Below are 15,810 nucleotides of genomic sequence, written 5' to 3'. Positions count from 1 at the left end.
TTATCTGTATAGGCATGAATTTCAATATTCATTTATCTTACAGAAGACCTGGAATCAAGTTCTCTTTCCTTATTCTACCATTTTGCTATATTATTAATTATTGTAGTTGAATTTCTTTAATTTTCATTTAATATCATGTTTAGATCCAAAAAGTGTTTCTGCACATTTCTGAAAATATCTCCCATACTGGTATAGTCCCACAAAGCAGTTCATTTCTAAGAGAAACTTTTATTTTCATCTCTGGACAGGGATATCAAAAACAGTCATCAAGGGGAAGAGTTGTCTCATCCACTGAGGCTGAGTGGGTATCTTAAAATTGAGATTTTTGAAGATTCTAGTGAAAAATAATATCTTCTACTGATATTTGTCTTCTTCAGTAAACCCAGAGAGAGGAAGCTGAAAGTTCAGGGGACTGCTGTTGTAAGAACCGTTGCTTGGTTTTTATTGAGCAAGTCTGTACTGATCAAGACAGAAATTGTATGTTTCTAACTGCATATTAATTTATCATATTTGTAAACACTTCTTTCATACTTTAAAGACAGTCACATCATAAGACTTACTCATGCATGGAATATAAAGCCTTGTTCCTGCCAGTTACTAGGCTAATCCTAAAACCTCAGAATACTCGAAACACATAAACATTTCAAAATATGATAAATACTTTCTCTTCTGCATTTTCCTATCTCTGAAATGGCATCAACTTTATGACAGAATTTGCTAAATCACAGTTATATGCGTAAACTTAAAGAAAAATGCTTAATAGCAAGATACGGAACTCAGCTTGGAATGAAAAACACTAAATATATACAGAATATTGATTCCTTCTGATGTAACACATTTTGGCAACTGAAATCAGTGTAAGACATAGTCCACTGAAGTGAGCAAAAAGACCTTTGATTTCCATGTGCTTTGTATATTTAAAACAAATAAATAAAGACACTATTTTGTGATGGTACCACATGCTTTTAAAGATATCTTCTGGATTAAAATTGGAACGCCTGCTTAAAAAAAAACAGTTATTCACCTGGGTACTTTCTGGTGTAAAAACTATTGCAAACAATGAAAACAAGCTGAAAATATAATTTAAGCATGAAAAAAAAACTTAAATATAAAAAGAATAAAACTTTTGTATTTTGGAATATTTCTTATTTTCTTATTAAACATTATCCACCTTCTCTAAAGCAGAATTCAATTTCCAGCACAAAGAGATAAAACGTTGATAATAGTAATGGATAGTAATCTGAAATGGAATGAAGAAAAAATAGAAACATGCACTAAAATATGTTAATGTTATTGTTTGCATAATATCCATAATATCATAATATGTTTTTAATGTATTTAGGCAAACTGGAAACAACTGACATTAACAGCAGATAATAAATCCCTTTATTTTGTACGTCCAGATATAATTTACATGCTGAGATCATTGTGTTCCTTGTCACATATTTGCAATAAAAATAACAATGAAATAAATTAATCTGGCACTACAGAAGTGGGCACTGCAGTATAATGTCTCAGTAGTTCTGAGCTTAAAAAATACCCCAAACATCCAGACAACAAGAAGCAGGACAGACAGTATCATATACACTAGCTTAAAACATGGAGAAACTGCCAATATGCCCTTGGAAAATATATTGCATTAAACAGGTCGATAAGAAACACTATCGGCTTAATGAAACAGATGTTCAGGATTCCAAGTGGATTGAATGACACTGATAACTTCATTCACAAGTAATAGTCAATATAAAATATTATTTTCTTAATAGAGTAGAGCACAGTATTGATAATTAAATAAACTTTTAATAATGAATCTGTCACAGAGCAAGAAGTGTTATGAATCATTCATAGTTACATGCTTGAGGCAAAAAGTGAAAAATGGTTGATTTTTTTCACTTTTTTTTCTGCCAGATTTGCTCTTCTAAATTAGCTAGTCAAACCAGTTGAATAATGGGGTCAAATTTTTGACAGGGTTAAAACATCATGGGTTAGGGGTAATGAAAAATAAATTATTTAAATAAGAAAGTAGCATGGCCTTAATGTCAGTAAATTATTCAAGATTTTTTAAAATAAGAAACTATGATATATTCTACAGAAGTTTTTCATTGCAAAACTGGAGTAAATAATATCTATTCTTAATATTTCCCTGTATCTAGTTCCTTGGAATAAACATTCTTTCCTCAAGCCAGTCTCACAGTGCCTAGTGTTACTGCTCAGACTAAGAACTGAAACACAGCACAGCCCTCCCATATGAGTGGGTGATCAGTTCTTCAACAAATACAGTCATTCTTGATTTAACAGAACTCTGAGGTTTCTGAGAAGATGACCCTCTGAGGTCCATCAGCCAGGCACTTCGCGCAATGCCGTGCAAGAGGCAGTCCTTCTGTGAATTAATGTACTCAAAAGAAAGAATATTGGATGAAGAGAAAGAGTGATGCCAAGTTTGCAGACAACACCAAGCTGGAGGAGACAGTCAACAGGCTTGAGGTCAGGGCTGCCATCCAGAGGGACCTGTACAGCTTGAAAGAATGGGCCACAGTGACCTGATGAAATTTAGCAAGGACAGATGTTGAGTCCCACACATGGGAAGGGAGACCACATTGTAATGATACAGACTGGGGAGCAGCTTTCCTGCAGGGCCTGGAGGTGTTGGCAGACATAGAGCTGAGCATGAGCCCACAGTGAGTCTTGCAGCAAAGCAGCCCAGCCCTGTCCTGCACCATTTGGACAGGACCATAGCTGGTAGCTCAAGGGGAATGATTGTTCCCCCTACTCAGCATTTTTACACCATATCTGAATGCTCTGTCCAGTTGTTGCCACAGTACAAGACATTGATAAACTGGAACAAGTTTACAGGACAGTCACCAAGATGGCCAAGGGCTGGAGCACTTGCCCTGTGAGGAGAAAGTGAGAAAACTGCACATGTTCATCCTTGAGAAAATACAGCTTGGGAGGACATAGCAGTAGCCTGTCAGGACCCACTGAAGCAATAACCAAGAAGTCAGAGACATGATTTTCACAGCAGTGCATGGTGGCTGAAAGAAAAACAGGCATAATTTGAAACAGGTGAAGTTCAACCAGGATGCACTGGTAAACTTTCTCACCATAAGGTCAGCCTGGCAGCCGAACAGGTTTTTCAGAGAGGCTGTGCAGTCACCATCCCTGGAGATTTTCAAAACATGATCTGACTCTGAGCAACCATGTCTGACCTCATAGACACAACTTTGAGGTGGAGATTGGACTAGAAACGTCCTGAGGTCCCTTCCAAAATGAATTTTCCTATGAGGAACCAGTTAAAAAATTAAATTGAAAAGTTAATCCATCTCTTGAGTCCACAACTAGATCTTCACTCCCTCTTGAGTCCTATTCACTGAATTCACTGTCTCAGTCCTGCCTGGACTGATTACCTCCATAGATGAGCAACAGACGAGAACTGTCTGTGCTATTGGTGAGACCACAACAGTTACAATGGATGAGGGAAAAAACTACCAAACTACTTCTTGATGCTTTGAATAGCTGGGCTGCCATCCTCCACCAGTACATTATACAAGTTAGTTTACATCTTAATTTGGAGAATTTTAACTCCATCAAATATCATGGCTATTATGTTAGTTATGTTAGTACAGTAAGGTTATAAACTGGCCCTGGTACTTCATTGTCCCGTCCAACTCTGCTGAGCTTTCTGCAGAGGAAGACAGATAGGGCAGGATAGAAACTATCTCGAAATAGCCAATGAAGACAGGAAATAGTGCTAGAGACCTTCTTGGAGAAGCCACTATTCCAAAGGAGCTTGAGTGCTTCAGAATCTACTCTTCTATGTTATTCTGTGCCTATCTTCATTCTCCAGAAGCAACAGCAGAAAATATTTCTGTGTTGCACTCTATGTAGAATAGACCAATGTATCTTATACTACTTTAAAACAAGTTAGCTTCAGTTACAAAACCAGATAAATTACTCACATTCTGCTCCATTCTGCTGTGTCTAGTCTTCTTCCACTTAACTTACTGCCAGCTAACTTTACCATATCACCACAATGCTGCAAACTGCAGGAAAGAAACAACTAAGTAGATAATTGGTGACCACTAGTATTAGTTCGTCGGTGATGTGTCAAGCATCGGTGCTATGCAGAACAACTTTCAGCATGTTCCTACATCTTGTACACTTTGTTTTCCTTAGGACTGCAAGGCAGGGTTAACAGTTTGTCACAGATATATTCTAGTCTATCTCATATGTCATATTTCTTCAGTTCCTTTATTCAACAGGATTTACTTTTTTACAATCGATACATATAGTGAGTAATGCAAGTAGCTCTGTATTATACTCACGTTCTCAATTAGTTCCTCCCTATTGAAGAAGCAGATCCAGTACATTTTCTCCTCTGGATGGATTTTCTGCTTTCTGGATCATAAAGCTGTCTTCTCTGTATTCTAGGAACTACTTTCATGTTTTACTGTCTTCATTACCTAATGGGTTTCAAAATGGTTATTGTTAAGTCCCTCATGAATACAGTAGCTTCTAGTTTTTAACACTTCAAGAGTTGATGCAGGAATTTTCCACTCCATGTCGGATGATCTATAAAAAATATACACAATCACACCTTCATCACACCTGTTTATTTTTCCAAGGCATACAGTACCGTTAGCTAATACTGTTTTGTTCTCTTATTTTTCTGTATAACAATTCAAATAGTTTGTTTCAGGCTTTATTATAACTTTTTTCATTGAATTTTTTTATATCACAGAATCACAGAATGTTAGGGATTGGAACGGACCTCAAAAGATCATCTAGTCCAATCCCCCTGCCAGAGCAGGAACACTTAGATGAGGTTGTACAGGAAGGCATCCAGGTGGGTTTTGAATGTCCCCAGAGAAGGAGACTCCACAAACTCCCTGGGCAGCCTGTTTCAGTGTTCTGTTACCCTTACTGAAAAGAAGTTTCTTCTCATATTTAAGTGGAACCTCTTTGTGTTCCAGTTTGTATCCATTGCTCCTAGTCCTATCATTGATTGTCACCGATAAGAGCCTGGCTCCATCCTCATGACACTCACCCTTTACATATTTATAAACATCAATGAGGTCACCCCTCAGTCTCCTCTTGTCCAAGCTAAAGAGACCCAGCTTCCTCAGCCTTTCGTCATACAGGAGATGCTCCACTCCCTTATTTCTTATCTAGCAATAAGTTTGTTTAAGTCTTCTCCTCTATTGCTGCTTTAGCACTTTTATTGTCCTTTCTTTTCTTGACACACTTTACAACTTTTCTGTTTCATCTAAATAGTCTAGAGCAACTAAAATATTTATTTTTTCCTTCAACTGCAAATTAACCATTTTACTTTTTGGATTTTGCCAGAAAAGATAAAGATCTTTGTTATCCATTTGTATACATTATTTTAAGAAAGCATGTTCTGTATATTAACTGATAGATACAGGAAGGCATGGTAGTTGCTAGGAGAATTTTTCACCACAATAACAGAAAAAGTAGTGATTTGTCTGAATATAATTTATATTTATCCTGACACTGCAGTATATTATACATCTTATTTTATTCACAGAATGTCTTACAAATGTCTACTGAAGATGCCTCTTTTTCCACCTGTGTTTTTTCCTCTAAAGTTTCATATTTTTAATACAGAGCCATAAAGAGTTCATAAGAAAAGATAACATACTTCATTTTTCTTTTTCTATAAGCTAACATTCACATTTTGTACGATTTCCATATAAGCACACTCTGTAAAGTAGCCAGCTTCTAATCACATATAAGGGTTGCTAATGTCAAATCATTGTTTAGGGACACGGTAGAAGTTTTAGAATATCCATTCCTTCTTCCTTCTCACCAAGGGCATGAAAGACATTTTGTAAACAACTCAAGGAGAATGAGTGCAAAGATTTCAGAATTTGTATTCCTATCTTCATTGAGTATTTTTAAAATCTGCACTGTGAGCTTTGGCAAATCAACCTGGAGTAAATTTTCATTTTTTGAATTGTATTCCTTTCACAGACAATAATTCTAGTAAACTTACTAGAAAGAGACCTCTAACTAGTTTTATGTTGTTCATCTTGGTCACAGAGCATCAGAGACTGTCACTTGCTCACTCTGCTCTTACTTGTGATTGTCAGAAAAGGCTTACTGATACCATAGATCTCTTCTAAAATTTCTGGGAAACTGCATATCCTTCAGTTTGTAGAATGCAAAATTATTTACAGAACAGTGTTATCACGTACATATGGAATCAATTTAAGCAGGTTCCAAAAGAACTGTAAATTAATAGAATTTAAAATAAAAGTCTTGCATGAATCACAGAGGTGGATTCCAGTAAGGCTGGTGTTCTCAAAATAAGAAAGCATTGGAAAAACGAACTCACAAACAAAGAAATTACAGTTTGACATCACTAGACTATCATTTATGCAGTGCCCAGCAGTTAAGAATCATCAAGTTCTTTAGCAGGATTAGTTTCAGTGTTCGCAATTATAGTGAACTTTCTTGGTATCAATTGTAGAGATTCAGGTACTTACATCTAATGAAAATGTAACTGCATTTTATACACTAAGAAAATGAGGATAACGTAGACAGTGGCATTTTGACAGATGCCCAGAATGACATTCTGAAAACTGTGATATAAACTTACAGTAAAAAAAAGAAATGTCCTACTTAAGTGAACAAAGAATTTATCATTTATGAAAAAATGCTCTTTTGACCTCATACACACAAACCAATCTTGTCCTCAAACTCATGGCAAGGCATCAAAAGGGTGGGCAAATCCAAAAGCTTATCTGAACCAAATGATTAATTTCAGTCATAAAGCAAGAATAGGAAATTATACTACAGAACACCAAACAAGACAGTAGAAGACAAAAGCGATAGCTTCAGAAACTGACTCCTATTTTAGAAGGTAAAATGGCACAGGGGGACAGGGAATGGGAGTTGTGGTCAGTTCATCATGTTGTTTCTGACACTCCTTCCTCCTCATGGGAAGGACTCCTTACACTCTTCCCCTGCTCCAGCATGGGGTCCCTCCCACATGAGACAGTTCTTTATTAACTTCTCTAAGGTGGGTCCTTTCCACATGCTACAGTTCTTCACAAACTGCCCCAGCCTATGTCCCGTTGATAGAGTTCAGTCCCTCACGAGCAGACTTCTCCAGCATGGTTCCCCCACGGGGTCACAAGTCCTGCCAGCAAACCTGCTCCAGTGCAGGCTTCCCACAGGGTCACAGACTCCTTCAGGTATCCATCTGCTCCAGCATGGGGTCCTCCACAAGCTGCAGGTAGAGATCTGCTCCACCATGGACCTCCATTGGCTGCACCATGGACTGCAGGGGAATATCTGCTCCAGTGGCTGGAGCACCTTCTCCCCCTCCTTCTTCGCTGACCTTAATGTCTGCAGAGCTGCTTCTCTCACATAGTCTCACTCGTGTCTCCGGCTGCAATTTCTGTTGTATATATTAAGAAAGGAGACAAACAGTTACATCTAAACAATCTTTTTTTTCCACTGATGGTTTGATTTTCTTAAGTGATATTGTTTAGATTCTTGAACAGGATCGTAGGGGCATCAGTCCCAACACAAACAAGGCAGATGAGAACATGGCTACAATGTTCATGGGCAAAGAGGACGGAAATATGGAGCATTGCGACAGAATGGCTTAAACTCTCCTTGAGGAAAACACTTCATCTGCCTGTGTATGGAAAAACAAATCCTCACCTACGATTTCAGGACTTGCTTAACCTCTTAGACCTGTTGTATTGGGTCTTAAATCCAATAATACTTCAATTGACTCTGGGAGTTGAGACTTGCTACGAAAGAAGTTTGTAAATATTAGCTAATTGTTAAGGAAAAGTGCTGGTAAATACCACTCGAAGGCATGAACACTTAAGAACTGTGCCAGAAATTATATTAGCCTGTAGTGTGTCTGCAACAAGACAAAAGTGAGACTTCTGAAATGTTTTTATGGAAAAAAATAGAGAGCCTCTCCTCAGAAGAGAGAGTAGCTAAGTGTCGCTCCCCTGGGTGATGAGGGTTACAAGTTCAAGTCCTTCTTTCCAAATGAATCAGAGCAAAGGTCTGTTTTTTCATACTGCCAGTGCATGGCTATCTGTTGGCAATGACGGGATTGCTCTTTTCTAGTTTTGACAGAAATTAAATGCTGAATAAAAGAAACCTTTCCTAACAAAAACAAAACAAAAAACCCTAAAAAATAAAAGCAAACAAAGAAACAAACCAAAACACACACACACACACACACACACACAAAACAAAACAAAACAAAACAAAACAAAACACAACCAACCAACCAAAAACCACGAGTACATTCATGCAGGAAGTTCTCTTCCAGTGTCTCAGCATTTTATACTAAAAACCTCTCCTTTTCTAGTATAATTTCTATAAGCTTTCTTACTTAGTTCCCGGGATTTTCAGACCAGTAAAATTTTCATTGTACATTATAAAGGTCTTCCTTAATAAGAGTATCCTTAACACAAAAAAACCCCAGAGTTAGTGATAAAAGATATTTCAAACATAACGTATTACATAAAAGTAAAATCACTCATGACTCCAGCTTTTCTACATCTGCAAATTAAACCTTTTCATGTTTCATTGTTACCACTAACATAGCTTTTACTAAGCAAATATATCTGATCTCTAGTTCTTTCTGCATTTTTAGGTTATAGCCAGTCCAGTCTTTCTTGATTCCTGAGTTTTGGGACAGTGTTGTACTGGGTATTGTTTGTCCTTTCTTGTATCTAGAAATTAATTTTCTGCAATATAAACGTGTTCATGTTTCACACACCCACAAAACATAGCAGTCTCAGAGGAGTGCATGATGGCAACTGTTTTAGGATATTTTTTAGAATATGCAGCTTTTGCCAATTTGAAATATAGGACCTTATGGTACAAGGTCCAAGGTGATTCAAGGGAAAAATTTTCAGGAATCTCAGGTGTCTTTCTAGTCAGTGGCTGACCTGCCCCAGTACATCGGAACATTTTAAACAGGCTGAGACACTCTTCACCTTGATCTCTGTCACAAGAGGAAAATGGGAAAGGGTTTGGCTGTCAGCTGCTGAGGAATATAAATGAATTTTGTTGTTTTATTATTAACTTGATTTATATATCCTAGGTAAAAGTACTATTGAGCACTCCTGTTAAATAGTGATATTGGGTGAAACAGCTGTTTTGCATGTCTCCAGATACCATTATGTTAATTAAGTTAATAAAGTTACAGCCTCTAGCTGTAATCATATTCTTATGTGTGTATCTTATTTGCCTGAGGTGTTCGAATGAACAAACTGGTCTTATCAAATTTAACAAAATAGATATTTTGTTACATAATTACCAGTTTCAGAGAAACTTTTTGGGGTTTGGAATGTATTCAGTTACCAGCACATTGAAACTTATTTATTTTTAGGAAATATACCAAAGGGATCTGAACATGACTTTCAAAATGCAATGGCAGCCCCACATCCAAACTCATTTTATATTAATGAGGGCTTTTTACTCTCACCAGAGTAGTGTAGACAATCATATCTCTTTTTAAACAGTATTTCATAGGTAATTATGTCAAATGAATTCACCTCTACCTATTTAAGTTAGATTTTCTTTTTCTCTAAATTGGTGAGAGTTTGCCAAATATCCCAAAATTTCTCATCTCTGCACAGTTTTCAGAACAATTCTTGACTGTATAATTAGGGTGGGTTTTTTTTTTAGATCTTGATATTGACATAGAAACATATGTATAAAAGAAACAGAAACCTTTTTGTTTAGACAGAAAATAATTTTTGAGGACGTGCGAAAGAAAAGACTTGATAAGGAGGTTAATCCAGATTAATTCTACAGTATTCCTTGCCTGTCCCTCTGAGACATGAAATTCCAGCCATGCTCTAAGACAGGTGGTAAAGTAAAAGTCCTTTTGCTTCTACCAGGCAATATCATTACATGGGACCAACAGGATTTAAAGCAACGCAACTCTTCTGAGGACTACTTCCTTATTTGTTTCTTCACCTCACTGCAGACATTCAGTCTAAAAGTGAATTAGAAAATGGCAACCAACAGATACACTCACTGCAATCTATAGGCTTACACTTCTTTGTGGAAGGCCACACAGGCCTTTCAGTATGGAAGAGACAATTAAAAAATCAAAACAGATGTTTGGAGCAGTATAAGGGAGTGGGTGCTGCTTTGAGGCTGTGGGCACATACGGGGGTTGAATTCAGACTTGTTGTGGGTCTTTTGGGTCCAGAACAGTTTGGGGAAACAATGTGGAAAGAGGATCATCTGTGACAAGGAAATAATTTACTTACATTCTGGAGAGCAAATAGTGTTGAGTAATTCATACCAGCATGGAAAGTTAAAATTCAGAAACCAAAAGGCTAACACAGAAAAAAATACATTCATTAAAAATAAATACTATCCTTATTTTGGACCTAAATTAAAACATAACTGACTCATGAATATCTGTTTTGGAAACACAGTCTGTCTGTGGAGTATTTTTTTCCAAAATATCTGGTAGAATTTCCATGGTGATATTCAGTGAAGCTCTTCCATGTTCATATGTGAACTACTGAACATAACAGAACAATCAGTTGACAGACTCTCAGTTGCAATGAAACCATGACTGCTATTCACACTGTTATGAATAAAAGCCTTTCTTACTATGGAAACCAGTAAAGTAAGCAGAAAGCTTATTTTCTCTGTTTAAATTACTTTGAGTTCTAATAACTATTTTCAGACCCGATCCGTGATCTGCTAAGGTCAATGGAAAAGGTGCTAACAGGCACGGTGGACTTTCAATAAGGTTTATATGCATTTTTTGGGGGGAAAGAGAAACTACATTGTATTTTCATCTGAAATGAGTTCATTTAAGATAATAATTAGACTTGATGATGTACTGAAAACTTTGGCAATGTTTGTTTTTTGTTTTGGTTTGGTTTTTTTCCAGCTAGTGCCTTTTTTCTCCATTCTAGAGCTGCAAGCAGTTGTGGTTTAACTATATCCTAAACTTTAAAGATTTAGCTAAACTCCCATATCATGAAAATTTTGCCTTCTAATTTCATTGTCAAAACAAAACCATCGTACTCTAATGTATGATTATTTGATGTTTAATTTCAACCAGCAGTGCTAACATGTCAGGAAAGATGAACACAATCCAATCTGTTTTCAAAACTGTCACTGACTCATAAGTTCTTTGTTACATTGGCACAAACTGCATCAAATCAATGGACATGTTCACTTGAATGGCAGATGGGACAGACACGGTGTGCATAGTGACGGTATTCCATAGTGTGCAGTCTGTTCCAATTTTACTGATTCTCCTAAAAGTCTCAGATATCAGTAAACAACAAGTGTGTTTATGATAGCCTATTTGTATATTTGTAATTTTAACAGACTCATCAAGAATAACAATTTATAGATATTCTCATCCTCCTTATATTTAGAGAACATAATCATGGTATGACTGTAATGTTTGGGTTTAGGTTTCACTTTGCTTTTTTGGGGGGTTTGAGAATTTTGAAAGGAGTTCTTTGTCCACTTAACCCTAGTTCAACCAAATTAGCAATGTTAATTCTAGTACAAATCACAAAGTTTTGGTATTGATTTCACAGACACCTCAAACAAGATTTTGAAAAGGAAAACCTATTAGGAAACTTAATCGTTTGTAGTAAAATTATGTTAGCTACTACTTGGCAAGATTGCTTTAGAACTGAGGCTTTGAAGCCTGTCACAGGTCTTAAAAATAAAATTGCTTGAGTAGTTGAGGAGAACTGTATTAAAATGCAAATTTTCAGCTGTTAATATTTCTTCAAAAACCAATAATCCCTCAAGGCCACCAATATGTCAAATACTTAATGGAAAAATATCCCTTAGGCAGAATGGCCTTTCTAAGTTGACTTTTGATTAAACTTAAAATACTATATTGCAAAAAAACTTAAAATCAAAAAGAGGATATAAATATAGTACTGGACTAAAATGTCATAGAGAATGCAACTGGAGGGGCAAATTTAAGGTCACTAATTTTTAAGTAATTTTCTACCCTTTTTGAGGATTAGCCAAGGAAATAATTGCTAATATAAGGTATACCCTATAGCACATAAGTGGGCCTAGGAGGAACAGAAACTAATACTTTTTCGAAGTAATACAGATGTAAATATAATGTTGGCATATAGTTGGCATGTATAGCACAGAAGTCAAAGTCTCCACTGCCGAACACTTCTGCTTTTATTATGCTGTATAAAATCTGGAAGTTTATACTCAAAATAATCAAGTGAGAATAAAACAGATATTAATTTTCCTGGCTACCAAATTCTAGAACTCTATGCGTCTTTGTCAAACATATGAGTCAAATTTCCTTTGAATAAGAATGACTGAATCTAGGGTCTAATCCTGTTCTCACAGAAAACAGTGACAAAACATTAATGTAAGGAATACTAAGATCTCAGTTTGCTTAAGTTGTGGTACACTGGGTCTGAATACATCAAAATTTTGAGGAAATGAAATTGTCGTTTAAAGACCGAATCAGTTCCAGAACCAATAGCTGTTATCATCTAGAATTACATAATTTCCAAGTGTTGTCCTATAAAACAGATATATGGAAAAGAAATCACAAAATGGCTGTTTACTGATTAGCGTACTCTGTGACATCTGTGCTGCAGCAATATCACCTTTTACAACGAAAACCTTGCAGCAGCAAGGTAAAAAAGCATGACAGATCCACACTGTTTGTAGTGTCAACAAGTAAAGAGAATTTTTAGTAGCAAGAAATAGCAGCTCCAGGTACCTGACATATAATCCAGCCTCAGTTCAACTCTAAGGTACTGCACATTTGTTTCCAAATAGGAATTAGACAAGTGTTTTAGTCAGATAAGAAAATCTTATTTGATTGTGAGGGAACAGCAGCTGGATTCTCAGCTGCTGTGAAGCAGAATAGTACCTGTGATATATCTTGAAAATATAAAGATTTACATCAGTTAAGGACGTGACATTGCATTTGATCTTCAGAAAATGTAGTTCAATGTTCTTAATCTGTAATATAATTCCAAAGAACAAGTTTTCAGTACTAAAGCCATTTTATAGTCCTTCAAAATGCGGTAATCTGTATAGCTTCTTTTTAACTTGTGAAGCTTCAGCTATCAGCACATTAGTGTCATAAATGTGAGCCATCTAACAGCAAAGAAATTACACTGGGAAAAAAAAGCAGGAGGCAGGAGCAATATCAGGACCCTGTTTTTAAATAGAAGAAGTGGTAAAATCTGTAGCTTGTGTAGACAGAAAAAAAAAAAAAAAAACATCAAATAGAAGTTTTCTTCCTCTTTTTCTTCTGCAAATAAATCTGAAGAGAAAATTGAGGCTTTACCTGAAATTTTAAACAAAATGCGTTGGGGATTTCTTTGCGTTCTAGAATGTTCTAAATTCTATTAACATGCTCCAGAACCACTAGACTCAAGCGGATACACCTGGGTGAAATTTGAGTTTCAAGGAAATTTAGGATGAGTTTCCTCTGACTTCTTTAGCTGCCAGATTTCCACTGATTTTATTTTTAAGGAACTTGGGCAAATTCCAGGTTCAAAAGAAGAAGTTAACACCTAAGCACTTGTATTCCTCCTAACCAGTTATTGGCATCTGAGAAAGCTAACTGCCCTAGATCTCATCTGAAGGTGTTTGACCATCTTCCCATACAACATAAACTTCTGGATTTTCAACTCTGAGTTTCAAGAATACAATGCACTTTTTCTTGGTAGCTAATAATCTAATCTAGTTACCTTGAAAGACACTTCAAAAAAAAAAAGCACTCAAACTTTTAAAACCCCAAGGATTTAGTTTCTGGTGAGCACCAAGAGCAGATAAAGTATAATCAGATAAGGACATTCCACGTGATCAGCAGTTTTCCAGTTTGCTGAGCGCCAAGTTATTTTCTGTACAAATAAATTGAAGTCTAAACAGGAAATTCTATTTCAATTCTCTGATATCCTTTTAAAAATTACTGTTTTTTTCAGTCACAAAGAGGTCACGTACTGGGAGTTGAGGACACCATGTTGAAGACAATGACCAGTCTTGATTATGACCAATGATCACATTCAAATCTTGGCTATGAACAATGATCAAAACATACTTGCTGACATAGTCTGTCACAGCCTCATTTCTCAGAGCACCAAAATAGCTATGCAAACAGTTTTGTTTACACCAGCTGGAGGATGAATAGTAGCACTTCTACATTTTCAGTTTGACAAGACTACACTTAAGATAGAGTAGAAAATGAAAACAAAATATAGTTAGAATGACAATAATCAAAGATTAGATTACTTCACTTACAGTATTTAGCATGAACAACTTTAAATGAAAAATATTTCAAGTGCATTTCAACGTAATTCTCTGAACTTGTCCTTCAAATTAATTTTACCAATTCACGCTGAAGTCCTAGATCTATTTCCAGTCAAAGTACATATTGTCAAAACCACATAAGCACAGTCATATTGATATCCCAGCTTTTCATGGCACTTAACAATGCTTTGTTATAAACTCATTTTTGGTTGTTTGTGAGTCACACTTAGCAGCAATAAGTAGTTGTGATGAGCATTGTGAAGCTAAAGATGGAACCAGACTGTGTTCTGTATTTAATTCAGAGAGCTTTATATGCTTTTCTCTCCATAACTTCAGGGTAGAAGGAAAGCAAGCCTCCTTCAGCCTTCCCCAGATTCAGTATTAAATGATGTCATACTTTCATTCATTTAATACTTTTGTAAGTTGGCTTGTTAGCAATTTTAACTCATGAACAGATGATCTGTGTTGTAGGCTTATAGTTTTGTTTTACCATCACAGTCATTTTATCTTTGCTTATCTGGCAGAAAGTTCTGGCAATATTTTTAAAGTTAGAAGCCTTGCCCTTTTATTTAGTTTATTTTCTGATATTTCCCTTTACTTTCCTTAGGGCCCATTAGGAGTTGAATGTCTGTTTCAAATAAATCCAAACACTCTTATTTCTCTGTTCTCCAAATAATTGTGGGGTTTTTGCTTTGGTTTGGTTTTTAGTTTAATTATTCCTAAGGACCCTTTTACATTTAAATGGACAACTGAGAAGACATTCTTTTTTACCATTAACCTTTCATCTTTGAAAGATGGATTTTGTCTCTTTTTTAGTTTGGCAAGGAAGTTGCTTGAGCATTGCCAGATTCTTAATGAATTCCCCAAATTATAGCATTGTTTGGGTTTGGTTTGGGGGGTCTTTTACATATTAACTGGCTTTTTTACTTTAGCATCAGATGACCTTGTTTTACTGTGAATAATTTTTTCGCTGTTCATATAGCAAAAGAATCGGCAAGGTGTGGTGCAATGGTTTGGATTTAGACACATAGTAGTTTTGACTACACATCTCAAAGAAGCCTTCTCTTACATAGCTGAGAAACAATTATAGTTTCTATCAGAGAAAGAACATGAATAAGTTAAAATTAAGGAGTTTCTGTAAAACTTATCCCAACAATCAGTGTTGTCTAAAATTTAAATCCTTTGGCATTCTTATAAAAACTGCTTACACTAAGAATTTTATTATGTAGTGAGATGAGGTTTTATCATCAAATAAAGACAAAAGTAAGAAAGAAAAAGCCTGGTAACTAACTTGGATTTAGGCCCCAGTAATAATACTTAGTCTGAATGTCCCTCTTTAATTTCTCTTGTTTGGTCTGTTGAGTCACTTTCATTTTGTTGGGTGGGTAAGATTATCCTTACCTGTAAGATCAACTGTTATCCTAAAAGCCTAATTATCTTCTTTAGTATGAGCTTATGATTTGCTTGTCTTTTGAGGAAAGTGATAAATACGTTTAAATCTGTCAGTTCCAA

The sequence above is a fragment of the Columba livia genome, chromosome 2 (assembly GCF_036013475.1).
Source record: "Columba livia isolate bColLiv1 breed racing homer chromosome 2, bColLiv1.pat.W.v2, whole genome shotgun sequence".
Lineage (NCBI taxonomy): Eukaryota > Metazoa > Chordata > Aves > Columbiformes > Columbidae > Columba > Columba livia.
Note: the sequence above shows the minus strand (reverse complement) of the source record.